Source organism: Camarhynchus parvulus, chromosome 3 (assembly GCF_901933205.1).
Source record: "Camarhynchus parvulus chromosome 3, STF_HiC, whole genome shotgun sequence".
Taxonomy (NCBI): Eukaryota; Metazoa; Chordata; class Aves; order Passeriformes; family Thraupidae; genus Camarhynchus; species Camarhynchus parvulus.
Genome location: NC_044573.1, coordinates 109,676,817 through 109,691,120, shown reverse-complemented (window position 1 = coordinate 109,691,120; position 14,304 = coordinate 109,676,817).

The window sequence follows — 14,304 nt, the reverse complement described above, 5'->3', positions numbered from 1 at the left end:
AGCAGAGGAAAGGTCCAAACCCACCTACGAACACCCCACATCTGACAGTCAGCCCTCTGAGGCTCTTCACACAACACCCAGCCCACACTCAGCAAGCAAACAACAGAATTTGGGTGAAATGCAAAGTCCAGTCTGCTCAGAAATGTTTCTTCCTGCTTCAAGAGAAAGTGCTGGATACCCCCAGCAGTAGGCTGAGAAGTTCCCATGGGATACTTTTTAGATCCCATTCCCCAGGTACCTGAGAAGAAAACTCAGCACCAGGAAGTGCCACAAGACCTCAAAGATAAGGTAATGCCATTTTGGTATTTACATTTTTTTCTTTTATATATTCTCTGTATTCTTTACACACATATTTTTTATGTGGCAGGACCTTGGTGGTCACCAAGACAAATCTGAGCCTCCCAAAAGCCCTCTCTGCCCTGTGCATCCGTCCACAAAGGAAAGGTCCAAACCCACCTACGAACACCCCACATCTGACAGTCAGCCCTCTGAGGCTCTTCACACAACACCCAGCCCACACTCAGCAAGAAAACAACAGAATTTGGGTGAAATGCAAAGTCTAGTCGGTCCAGAAATGTTTCTTCCTGCTCCTTCACCTCCTCCTGCTGTTTCAGGAGACATCTCCATATCTGTCTGGTTTTTAGCTGCCTTTTTTCAGCACAAGCCAGGAGAAAGAGAGGTTGGCTGCCAGTCATCTGCTGCTGCTGAGGCGATTTGGGTAGGCAAGAAACTGTTTGGCACCAGGGTTGACATGAACAGCTCAGGCTATTTAAAAAGGGTGATTTAATCAGCAGAGGCATTTCTGCCCAGCTCCCCGCGCAGTACATTTGGCATTTTGCTGGAATCAGACCAAGGTGTTTTATCAGGAGCAGTGAGGAAGGGAAGGAAAGGGCAAAGCAGATGTGGGTGCAGATGAAGGAAAAAAGAGAGGCTTCCAAGGCTCTTCCATAAAGAAAAGCAAGGAAGAGAAAACAGGGTTAAAAATAATATCATGGCATGTTCTGGGCAGAGATACCAGCATCCTAGGAAAAATACACGCCTTTCTTTTTTGCCAAGAGGGAAATAAAAGGGAGGATGAGGGAGGATGCTGAGGCTGTTCTTTGATTTGAAAACTAAACAAGGCCAAGGAGTAGAGACAGTCACTGGCATTTGTCAACAGAATCTGCATTTTACTGCTAAATCTAAAGCAAACTGGGCTTGAAACATGCCAAGTGCAGGAATTTGGTCAGAGGAAGAAGGGTCAGACCCAATCCCATGCCACTAAATGTTGCCTTCACAGTCCTATAGGAAGTCTGTGCAAAGCCTTGGATGGGGTGAATGGAATTAGTGTGAATTCTGCTTTATGCTTTCAGTGGTTGTTGGTTCAGTCCCTCCTGCTGTCAAGAGCAGCCATCATCATCTAAGCATGAAGGGCCAAAGTCATCCAAGAATTAAGTAGTGACTCTCCATCATTTGAGAGGGAGTTAGGTACATGCATTCCTTTAAGGAGCTAACCATAAAGGCTTGTCTGGAAAGACTTTTGCACCATTTTAACTTTATCTCTTCAAGACAGCTCTGGGTTTTGTCTCAGCTGGCTGAAATTTTTCATGACCGTCATTAATTCACTCAAAAATGCAGGTTTTGGCAGATCAAGTCTCTTTGCAAGTTCAGGCCAAATTTGGCAAGTTCAGCCAAAAAAAAAAAAAAACCCAAAACCAAAAATAGAGAAAACTTTGATGCATTTTGCCCTGAGTTTCAAAATTACTGAACAATGCCAATTATCCAAGCTTTTTTTCTAATGATTTTCATGGATTCCCATTTCTTTCCCACTGCAATCATAGGAGGAAGCATTGCAGCCAGGACAGCTGAAACTCATGTAGACAACAGGGAACACCAGAGCATTTCTCTCTCTGGTTGGCAGCTTTTCCACAAGCAGCTCTTTGGAAGAGGGGTCCCAGTTTCTGGTGCCTTTCCCAGACTGAACTTATTCATTATGGCTTTGTAAACCAGGAGTAAGTGCAGGCATGGACTGAACAGCACAGCTTGGAGAAGCTGAAGGTCTCTGGAAATCTGGGAGAAATGAGCAGAACAGGCGTGCAAGATAATTTCTGGTTTGGCCCAGAATGAGAAATAAAGGATGTGGCTGCACCACAACTAAAGACAACCTTTGAAAATCTCTTCAGGAGAAATTGTAACAAATATTTCTTTCCCTGGTGAATTGAATCACTCAGCTCAGTTCACTGATACATCATTGGCTCCTGCTATAAAATCCCAAGGTGGGAAGTGCTGAGCCACTGGGGTCTGCACAAACTGCTGGTTGTTTTTCAAGAAAACCTGAACACCCTGAGGTCCTAAATAGCTGCAGAAGTTGACAAAAAGCTATTAAAGGTGGTCCCATAGGGATTCTTCATTCATTTCAGCCTACAATAGCTGTGTGGACAGCCCCACATCAGCTTTTTGGTCTATAAATATTGATTCTGGTCCATTCTCAAGCATCCTTTGCTGCAGAGACACAAAATCTTCCACACCAACTCATGGATCTACATGAATTTTCAGAGTGCTCCTCCAAAGGATGATCAGAAGACAGGCTGGGTCACATGAATGGGCTTTGTTGGACAGCACAAATATCACTCCCAGATAAATGGGAGCACAGCACTCAGCACGCAGCATCAGAGCCAAAGGATGCCAAGAAATTATCAAAGATGTTTTTAGGCATCTGAATTCATTGTAGTCCCCTGGGTCCACAGTCAGTGGAGCTTGGAGAGCTGGATGGAGGTGTCTGCTTTAACATGAGCTGAATCCTTCCAGGGTCTGCTGAGGGTCTGGGTGACACCTCCAGTGCCCATCACAGGACATATTTGACAGCCAAAAAGGGGCTGGAAAATCACTTTGCTGAGATATTTTCCATGCAAAAGCAATAAATGATTAAATCTTATCCTTTGCCCGGAGTCTGATCTGGAGGAGGTGTTGAGATGTGTAGGAGCCTTGAGATTTGAGGGAATCTTTGCAGCACTGGGTCTCACTTGGAGGAAATGGAAAATCCTGGTGGAAGTTTCTGTGCTCATTACACGATTGTGGCATAGAACAACTTGTGACAACAAAGTGACAAAAATCCCTGCTGAAATCCTCACCTTTTGGTACCTCCACCCTATTTCTAACTGCCATAGATGCTTTGGGGGAATTCCTTGGTTTGGGTGGATTTCTGTGCTCCAGGAGGGTTAAAGGGACAATCAGCTCCTGGTTTGCTCTGGAGGAGCAACGTCCATTGCAATCAACCCTCGGTCACAAGACACAGGAAGAGCACTGAACCCTGGGGTAAATGAGGAAAATTCGGATGTTAAAAATGTGGAGGGACTGCCAGGAAACACTGGGAGGATATCTGAAAGGCAGCAGGGAAAATGAGATGGAAGCGAGGTCTAATTTAGGGACAAACTCTCCAATTTGCATTTATTATCCTCATCCCCCACCCTGCCTTTGCTTTGGCCATTTTTAGATGCAGAACCCTTTTTTAGGCTCCCAAATATTCAGGATTCCTTTCATATTTACTCCAGCCATGCAGAGGTAAATGATCCTGTGGGATTTGCTGCCTGTCCAGACACCAGAGGTAAATCTGCACAACAAATACATACACAGCTCCATTGCTTCTAAATCCACATCTAGGGACTTCCTCCAGCTGGAGGAAAGCTGACTTTCACCTGGCATTTCAGATCTTCTCCCTGGACCAAATTCCCCAAGACAGGGGGTCTGCAAAACACACAGTTGAGCCCCAGAAATGTTTTTTCAAGATGTTCCTTCAGGTCAGGATTTGCTAATCACAATCACCTTGCATGAATGGTGACAAAATTTTAGTAGGGCTTGTTGTGACGTTGAATGATGATTTTAAACTAAAAGAGGCTGTATTTTGACTAAATATAAGGAAGAAATTTTTTTACACTGAGGGTGGTGAGGCCCTGCCACAGGGTGCCCAGAGAAGCTGTGGCTGCCCCTGGATCCCTGGAAGTGCCCAAGGCCAGGTTGGATGGGGCTTGGAGCAACCTGGAATAGTGGAAGGTGTCCCTGTTTACTGCAAGACTGGACTAGCTGACCATTAAATGTCCCTTCCAAACTTTTCCATGATTCCTTGTGCAAATCCCAGAAGATCACAAGAGAGGGGAGTCTGTGCCTGTAAATCAGACTCCAGCTCCATCCCCACCCTGTCACTGCATCAAGGCAAAAGCAAAGACAACACAGCCACCTGTGCAGGGGAGCAGCCTGAAGATTAAAGCCACAGCCTTCCCTCCCCTCCATTACCTTCACGCTCTACAAGTCACTTATTTTTTGTTACAGACTCAGCCACCTTCAGCAAGAGGGCTGAAGAGAAGGTCATGGCTCCTCTCTGGGAGCCTGATGATTTCAGTTTCGTTTTCCTGAGCCTAAGAGAGGCTGTGAACTGAAATCTCTCCTTCTCTCCTGAACAACTCAACCGTGAGGATCCCCTGCTCCTTCCCTGCTGTGTCACAGAGAGGGTGTCCACACTGGGACATGGCAGGGATGGGGACCCAAACCTCTCTCCTTAGGAAATCCCTCAGTTGCCTTTCTAGAGGGAATGTGTCCGCTTGCAACCCAGCCATGAAGGATTTACATTTTTCAGCCATTTCTTCTGGTGATAGTCATTTCTACTGCAAAAGAAAGCATAAGACACACCACAAAAAAAGTATTAAGCAGAAAAGCATTAAGAGGAAAACTAAATTCTCAGTCCCGCATCCCCTTTCCCCTTTCAAACAAACTTTGAGTGAATAATTTCTGACTGCTGCCACTGCACTGCCATGGGCAGAGTGAATGGAAGCAGCTGAGTCTGGCCAACTCAGTGCATGCAGGATTCCAGCTGGGAAGAACCACTGGGCACTGGGTCACAGATCCCTGATCACTCATCAGCAGACCCTGAAAAGAGATGCAAGTCACTGCAAAGAGTTCCACTGATTGGGGGGGCAGGGGATGGGGCCAAATCAGTGTTTTCTCATAAATCTGGACAACGTGTATATCACTCTAATTGATGTCAAACTTTCAGCCTGACATGCTTTATAAACCCTGGGCAGCTTTGATCTCCTTGTCTTTGCCTATAAATGCAAGGATTACAAAAACATTCCGAAAAAAAAGTCACCAAAAAATGTCTTTCACCGAGGTACTTTGCTCCAGCAGATAAGGCTAATAAGCAAAGAAACCCCAGGTATTAGGAAACGAGGCTTTTCAGGAACATACTCTGGGGTGGAGAGAGAGAGGGGGGAGAAGCAGCTGAAGGATATTGATGCTTATGCTCCCACTGTCATTATTCCAGGATATTGTTTATATCCCTGGGATGTGGATAAAGGTAGCTGTCACTTCTGGCACCGCTTTCCCCCCAGGAGATTACAGCGAACTGTGGCTGACACTGCCCAAGGTTGCTCTGACTGACAGCCCCCGTGGCATGGTTACTGTCAGAGCCCTCCCAGGGCTGGGGGTGCCCGGCTCTGAGAGCCATGGAAAAGGGAAGGGGGGGTTTCCATGTAGGAATGGGCTCTGCTCAGCCTCCAGCACATCCCCAGGCAGGAGGAGACAGCTCCTCTCCTGGCAAAGCTCAGCAGTGAGAGGGGAGTTGAGGGAAGGTGTTTTACCATCCCTTTCCTCTGTACAAGGCTCAAATCCCAAGGGTTGGGGTCCCTCTCAGGTGTTTCAGTGCTCTGCTCCCGGGTGATTCTCAGGTATGGAGAGGGAAGGCATCCTGCAATGCCTCCACCAAGCAGGGAAAGGGGAAAAGTGATGGGAATGGAGAAGGGAGATGTGAAACAACAAAGGAGGCTGTGAGACTTGGCATGGCAAGTCAGGACTCAGTTGTGGATTAAGACTAATAAATTTCCCCAGGTCAGTGTCTTTGAGTGAGCTGGATGTCTCAATTCCCTTTATATTCCCTTTATATTCCCTTTATGTTCCCTTTATATTCCCTTTATTCCCTTAGATACAATTCAGTTGGCTGAACAGAGGCACTGGAAAAGTCTGAAAGCACCTGAGATGTCAACAGAAGGCCAAATAGCAGCAGGACCTCAGACTAAAGTCGCCTTAGACACCCCTGTGGCAACCAAATCCCACCCCAGTATTGATGGAGCCATCACAGCTCCTCTCTCCCCTCAGCAGCAGAACCCCAGGCTTGGCCAGGTGGATGTGGACACCAAAACGTGGGTGTCTTAGATCTGCCTTCCTCAGTCTCCTTTCATAATGGGAACTCCTCTTCCCAACCTCTGGGAAGCTGGGAAGTGTCTGAGCCATCGGGAAGCTCCGTGGAGTTACGGCATTATCTTTGAAGTCAGTTCTGGAGTTATCTCCTTGGTGCTGGGAAGGTCTCAGCTGGAGCACTGGGCCCCCCTCCAGGCTCCTAGGGAAAGAGGGGTCAGACTGGGGACAGCCCAAAAAAATGCCAAGAGAATGAGTAAAGGAGCAGGAAAGTCAGATTAAGGAGGGAGCAGTGAAATTGGTTCATCTGCAGGGACACTTGAGGAGTGACATTCCTTCATGAGAGGTAAAAGAAGGGAGGGAAGGGACTTTTAATGGCAAGGACAGGGAAGCGTGGGAAGGAGAAATTGCCTGGGAAACTCAGCATCGTTCAGAACAGCCCTGGCAAGGCTAAGCAGGGTGGTACTGACTGCCTTGAGGCAGGAGGAGGGGGGAGATGCCCTCGAGGAGCCCCTTCACTCCTGGGGTTCTTTGATCCTTGGCTGGGGCTGTGGCAGCTGCCATGGGATGGGACTTGTCCCAAGCATCTTGGGACTTTTGGAACAAGACCCATTTCTGGAAGCACCCACTGAAGTGTTTGGTTTCAGGGCCACCCCCTCTGTGCCTGCATCTGTCAAAGGGGCTGATTAAAACTTCAGGAAAAGCAAAACCCAGGGGCTGGGACTGGTTTGTGATGGTGTTACTTGGGTCACACAGGGTGAACTCCTGGAGATTCCATCAATGAAAAAAGGAGCAGGGATTTCCAGCCCTGGCAAACACAGCCCTGGCTGTATCATTCCAGTCTTGGATATGTTTCTGTAGGACATTTTCCCCTTTCTCACTTTGTAGACTTTTATTTGTACAAACAACCCCTCTACAAGGTAGATTTCTTTTCCATCAGGCTGAGGAATGCAACTGAACTGCCTACATGATGGGTTTTGATGGCAATATGGGGTTCTAGAGGAAAAGAAAAAGGAATCAGGCGTTTCTATGAATTAAATTACATTACTAATTAACATGATTTAAGATGGCAGGACATGTAGAACGCACATTAACTCTCCTGCTTTGGGGTTGAAAGCAAGCTCCACTTTTTGCAAGTCCAGATAAGTCTTCTTTGAGAAATGGGAATTTGGGTCCTAAATCAATTAGGCCTGGCAGCTCTACAAAGGGAAATTTATAATGGAACACAGAATTAACCCTTGGACCTTGCAAACTGTCTGTCAGAGCTGCTGGGCTCTGCCTCTCGCCTCTTCCCCTGCCGAAGTCGCACGGCCCAGAGAGAGAAATTACTTTGCAGTAATGCTGTCAGAGACCAAAGCAAATCTGATGCTCCCAGACATGTGGAGGGCACAGGCCTTGACCTGGGATGGCAACCCTCTGCAAAAAAAAAAAGGATTCACCCCTCTGAGCACGGGAGGAAGCCAAAGCAGGCGGCATCATCGGTTTTCCGCTGAATGCCTCTTGGCTGGACCTCAGTTGGGTGTGTGAGGAGCCCTGGAAAAGACCAAAGTTTTTCTCAGATCCACCAGCACTGTCCTGAACTCAGCTCCATACACATAAAATCATTGAATGGTTTGGGTTGGAAGGATTTTAAAGCTCATCTTGATCCAACCCCTGCCATGGGACACCTTCTACTTGCCCAAGGCTGCTCCAAGCCCTGTGGACCAGCCTGGCCCACGTCATCCATCTTCATGAAAGGTACAGTTGGGACCCTTCAAGGAAGTGAGCTTCACCACTTTGTCTGTCAGACATCATGAGCACAAAGACTGATGAAGGTGGAGTTCATGCCTAAACAATCTTGTAAATATGCCTTTGAGTTTGTTTTAAAGGATTTGCCGATCTCTCTTTTACAACAAACAGGTCACTCAACAGAAATCATGGATCGCCAGTCAACCTGACCCCAAGCCTGACTTTGGTGCCACTTCTTAACCTGCTCTAGTGGGAGGTGTCCCTGCTTACGGCAAGAGGATTGGAATTGATGATTTTTAAGGTCCCTTCCAACCCAGATCATTCTATGATTCCTTGATTCTTCACAACTCTCAGTAACAAGACATGACCTCTCAGTAAGGGTAGACATCCAGAGCCTGAGTAATCAGATTGATTTATCAGATTGATCCACTTTATCAGATTGATCCATTGCCCATTGACATCAAGTGCCATTTTAGATGCCCTCATCCTCCAAGACCTGCACAGGCCTCCCAACAGATCTGTTGTCACATCTGTGTGACACTTGATAAATGTAAACATCCTGAGGAAAAAACACCTTGGAGTTGGCACTAGATGGTTTTTAAGGTCCCTTCCATACCAAGCCATTCTGTAATTCTATTATTCCAACCCAAACCATTCTGTTCTCCCTTTCCAGTCACTCCAGGCCTGAATTATTTGACCCCTTTCAGATCCTACCTTAGTCTGACTCAATTGTCCCTCAGAGAGTGCGTGTCTCTCTTCACTGACTACAAAGTGAGCTCACGGTGATTAGCTCAGCTCTGGATGTTTACAGTGTATACAGCAAAATTTGACCAGCAGACTCTCACCCTCAGGCCTTTGCTGCTCTGCATGTCCCAGTGTCCCTTCCAAAGCTGAGTTTCCACCAGAAAAAGGGAAAAAAGAAAACCGAAGGGGCCCTCCCACTCTGACTGTGCTTACATCGTCCTTACACTAAATGGAGAGGATCCTAATAGGATATTTAGAAGAGGTTAACTCTTCAGAAGCCTCTGGCCCTGCCCTACATCCTGGACGCCTGCCAGAGCAAAGCCAAGGATAACAAACCAGCTTTCGTTCAAGTATTCTGAGCCAATTAAAAAAGACAAATTAGTTTGGCCTTATCTCTTCCCTCCTCCTCCCCCTTCCCACCCGAGAGACAAGAGGGGATTCACGGAGGAATGTTTCTCCTCTGTGATGGCTCTGCCTCGTTGAACTCTTCAAGGTCTGTGATGGATGAAAGCTCTCTCTTCCATTATGCTTCCGACAGCCCGTGGGTCCTAATGGGACGGGGGGCAGGGGCAGTGCTGGGGGGACCAGAGTGGCAAAGTGGGGGTAAAGCTTTACATGGAAAATCAAGGAGAAGGAGCTAATGGACATCTCCTCCCCATCCAAGCTCAGCCTGAGGATCTCTGCAACCTTGCAAGCCCCAGTGCAAGATAAACAAGAGCTGCCTTGTGCAATCTGCCCTTTTCTTCTGTAGTTCTTTATTCTTTGCAATTTTTTTGACATGCAACTGCTGCACTTCCCACATGCTGCGAGCAGAAACTCTGGCATGACCTGAGTATGGCAGGAATGGAAAAAAAGAACTGGCAAAGAAGGCTTTTGAGAAGACCTATCTTGTTCAGCTCTGGGCTTTTTAAAGATATCCTGTGCTGGTTTGACCTCTGCCATGGTCTAAGCTCATCTACATGAAAAGCAGGGCAAAAACATCTGAGCAGCCGCACAGAGTCAGAGCAGAGCCCTATCTGCTCATGGGCTCTTTCCCAACCCTGGCCACTTGCAAATGTTTATGTAAAGGGTCTAAGAAGCAGCACAAGAGGAGTGATGCATCAACAGGCTCAGCTGTGCTTTGCCACATGCTCCTTGTGTCCAGAGGGGGTTCATACAGGGCACCCCAAAAGACTGGATGTTCCACCAGGATTTTGTCTGGGTGAAGCAGCATCCCTGTGCTTTGCCCTGTGCAGATTTAGGGTGGCTGGCTAGGGCCAAAACTGTGCCAAGCACCATGTCAACAACAGAGACAATCCAGTTCCAGTGTCTGTGTTTGGCACTGTTTTATTTATTAGTGGAGCTATGTCCTGTGACGGAAAAGATCATCTCATCCCCAAGATTAGAAACCCACTTGTTCTTGTTATTTGTGATAACACAGAGCTCTCTTCATCCCACTCTTGCACTGCCTCTGTCTCACAGCTGGGGAGAAGCATGATGAGACACTCAAGGAGGAGAGTTTAAATCCCACCTCACTCCCCAGACCATCCCTCTACCCAGTGGAGAACTAAATCTGTCTCACTTGGGAAACAACACACACTCTGAACAGCCCTAAGGTACTCTGTCCCCCCTTCATGGACCTTGGGATGGGGAAAGCCAAAACATCCCAGCAATTCTGGAGAACAAGACTCTTCAATTTCCACCCAGTTTCAGTCTCCCAGAGCCTTCAGGGTTTTGCAACATCCTGCTTTTGCAATCCAAGAGAAACACTCCAGGATGACTTCACTGAAATGCTGTGTCCTTACAGAAGGAGCAGGAAGGACTTCATAGGAAGGCCAATCCCCTTTGTGAAATATGTTTTGGGAAGGAGATACATTCACTTGACTTTATTGTGCAGTGGTTGGGAATGTGGAGAAACAGCAGCAGGCTGGGATGCATGGGGACAACCAGAGGATGGGCTCCCAGAGACAGAAACAAAATGAAAATCACAGCTCCATCAGAATGGAAGTCACAGGTCCACAGAGAGAAGATGCTGCTCATTTGTGCTTTGATATTTCTATGTGATTTAGGCTGAAAGTTGGGTTCAAAAGGCTGGGAAAGCAGCATGAAGTGATGTTCTCCCTTCTCCCTGTTTAATCCTCCTGACCAGACATTGCTGTCAACTACCAGGACACCAAAAAGGCCCAGATTTCCCACAGCACAAGCACCTTCCAGACACTAAAAATGCAGGATTTCTCTTCTCAACCCACCCCTTGCCTCTTTCCACCAGCACTACTGCTCTGGCAGGAGATCATTGCAGGGAGAGTGGCTCCTGATCTGCATCCCAACATCTGCCCTGGCATGGGCAAAACCTCTGCTGAGGAAATGGGCTCCTGGATTCTCTAGGAAGTGGTGGGAATAGAGCTCCTGGAAACAGGAAACATGCACAACTGGGCAGCTCACACTGCAGAGAATCACAGAACCACTGAGGCTGGAAAAGTCCCCTGAGAAGATCGAGTCCAACCACAAACCCAGCACTGCCAAGCCCAGCACTAAACCATGTCTCTAAGCCATAATGTGAATTTTTTAAGGCCCTAGTCTCTATGAACAGTGTCTGCAGCAGCAGGCACTTTGCAGAGACGCAGGCCAGCACCAGCACAATGACTGTAGCCCATGGGCAAAGTGCCAGGAGGGTTTTCTAGGAACCACTTAGAGGGCCTGCAGGGCTTGAGGTCAACGCTGCAGCACTTTCACACCAGGCCTGGGGACAGAGGGTATAAAAGAGGCACAAGAGCAGCCCTTCAGAGGGGCTCTGGCCAGGCTATAAAAGGAGCTGGTCTCTCCTGAATTCCACAGGGAGGGAACGTGCTGTAATTACAGTGGTGCTGTCTCGATCGACAGTGGCACAAACCAGAACCTTCCAGTTCTGCGGTGAAACAACAGCCGCAAAAAACGCCGGGTGCCCTTGAGAGAGGGAGCGTGCAAATTAAAGTTTAGTCTGAAGCTTCACTCCTCTGCAGGCTCAGCCCTGGCCTTGGGAAGGGGGTGTGCATGTGGGCTGCTGGGAGAGAGAGAAACAGTGGGAGAAAAAGCAGGAAAGGGAGAGGTGGAGGGGGGAGACACGAAAAGGAGAAAAGAAAGATTTAGGATAAACATATCTCAGCTGATAAGCAATCAGGGTCAAGATGGGAGGGGCTGGAAAACCTGCTCAGAATGAATGGAAAGGGGTTTTTTTCCTCTTCTGCCATGCAATGAAAGGTATTAGGGCCTTGCTCTGTGTGAGAGGCTGCGGCCCCTCCCTGCTGGGCCGAGGGCTGTGTACACAGGGAATGAAATCCTTGATGCCCCAGGGAGCTGGGAGCCCACCTCCATCTCATATGGATGGGGCTGGTCTGGCCTCCCAAAAGTTTGGAGCACCACTGGTTCTGTGGCAGTGTGGGAAATTTGTCAGGAAGAGAACAGAGTGTCCCCATATTGGTATAAAGACTCCTGGAACCAGAATGTTTGTCAGAGCACAGGGTAATCTCCAGGAGCAAAATTTTGTGGGGAAAAGGTGGATTTAGCAAAGACATCCTGCATGCAATAGGATGGGATTTATGGTGACCAACCACAGGGCAGCAGTGCAGGAGCAGAAGGGGAACTGCATTGCAGATCAGAGGCTGAGCATCAATCAGCTGGAGCAAAGGGCTTTTGATCCACACTGAGATGCTTAAATTGGTCCAAAACTTGGGATTGAGGAGGTCCAACTCAGGCACCACATGGAGTTACAGGAGGAAGTGGGGGGAAATGCAGGAAACAGCAACAAGGATGAGGAGAAGAGTGAAAAACACAGACAATGAGGAGCAGCTGAAGGACATGGAGTGTTCAGTTCTAGATAAGGCGTGGGGTAAATGTGATATGTCCCTCATTTCCCTGTCTGGGGAGAGAGGAGAGAGGAAGAACAGTGTCTCCATCATCAGTGGTTTACAAGAACAGACTGCCCAAGGAGGAAAGGTTATGGAGGTTTGATGCAGCGTTTGGACTGAGTTTTTCAAGGTCCCCTACCTGTCACAATATCCTCCAGTCCTGTTCACTTTTTATTCTTCTACTGCTGAAGATTTGCTCAGAATTCATTGAAGTTGCCTTCTTGATGCTCACACCTTGCAGCCTGTGGTCCAAATGAGGTTTTTAGATCCTTTTTAGCTGCTGCTGGCTCTCCCCAACAGAGACCCCTGCTCAGAATGGCAGGCAGAGCTCAGCAAAAGCATTTTTCAAGCCACATATTTGTTGAAAGTCTCTTGTAAATTCTACCCAGTGAGAAAACTGAACATTGATAATGAAGCAGCTGGGAGTGAAGTATGCCATCAAAATGAAAAACAAACAACCAAAAGAAGGAGGAACAGGATAAGTATTAAAGAAAGGACAATTCCATTTTGAAGAGATGAAGTACTAAATCCAACCTGTTTGCTTATGACCTGCACATCCAAAAGGATAAAGAGTATAAAAACACCAGCAGAAAAGTACAAAAAAAAAACCATAGAGTGAGAGAATTATTTGGGTTGGAAAGGACCTTACATGGCACCTAGTTCCACCCCTGCCATGGGCAGGGACACCTTCCACTGTCCCAGGTTGCTCCAAGTCCTGTCCAGCCTGGCCTTGGACACTTCCAGGGATCCAGGGACAGCCACAGCTTCTCTGGACACCCTGTGCCAGGGCCTCACCACACACACAGGGGACAATTCCTTCCCAATATCCCATCCATCCCTGCCCTCTGGCTGTGGGAAGCCATTCCCTGTGCCCTGTCCCTCTATCCCTTGTCCCCCAGTCCCCCTCCAGCTCTCCTGGAGCCCCTTTAGGCACTGCAAAGGGCTCTGAGGTCTCTCCCTGAAGCCTTTTCTTCTCCAGGCAGAACACCCTCAGCTTTCCCAGCCTGTCATCATAAGCAGAAACATTTCCTGGACTACTCCAAGATTTCCCAGTGGAAATTCTAATGGATTGAAAGTCTCTTCCAACCCTGATGATTCTGTGATTCTCACTCTGGTTTCCCTATCACCTTGATTTGCTGAGCCATTGCCTTACGCCAGTCAGAACCTCTGAGACAGGACTAAGGGCTGTGTCCTCAAACCAGGAAGAAAATCTCATAACTCTCATAAACCAGTAAGCAAGGAGGTACCAGATCTCCCTTTGCAGCCCTTCCAGAGCTGCTGAAACAATTCCAGCTGGAATCTCCACCCATCAGAGCTCATCCCATCTCATTTCAACACTGTCAGTGTGATGTTCAGGTGCAGCTCCTGCCTGTAACTCAGCAGCTTGCACCTGACTGAAACATTGCTTCCAGGAATTCATCTGCTTCCAGTTTAGATATCCAAGGATGAAGAACCTGGGTTAACCACGTGTTTAATTTCCCATTGCAGCAACCACAAGCCTGTGTGGTTTGGCTCTGCTTTGCTTTTTTTTTGCTAGATTAAAGACACTTTTTTTGCTAGATTAAAGACACTTTTATCACCAGGCATTTTTCTCCCCAAGAAGTTCTTCTCCAGTCACATGTCCTTTTCTGATAAGCCAACCAGACCAAGCTTTCTGAGTCTGCCATGCCAAGGTTTCCTTTTCACTTTTCAGATAAGGTCTGCAGCACTTTTTCCACACCCTTTCTCATTTTTCAGGATCTTCTCTAAAGCAACAATGTGGCTTTCTCAGTGCCTAACACAAACTAACTATCCCAGCATCCACTGA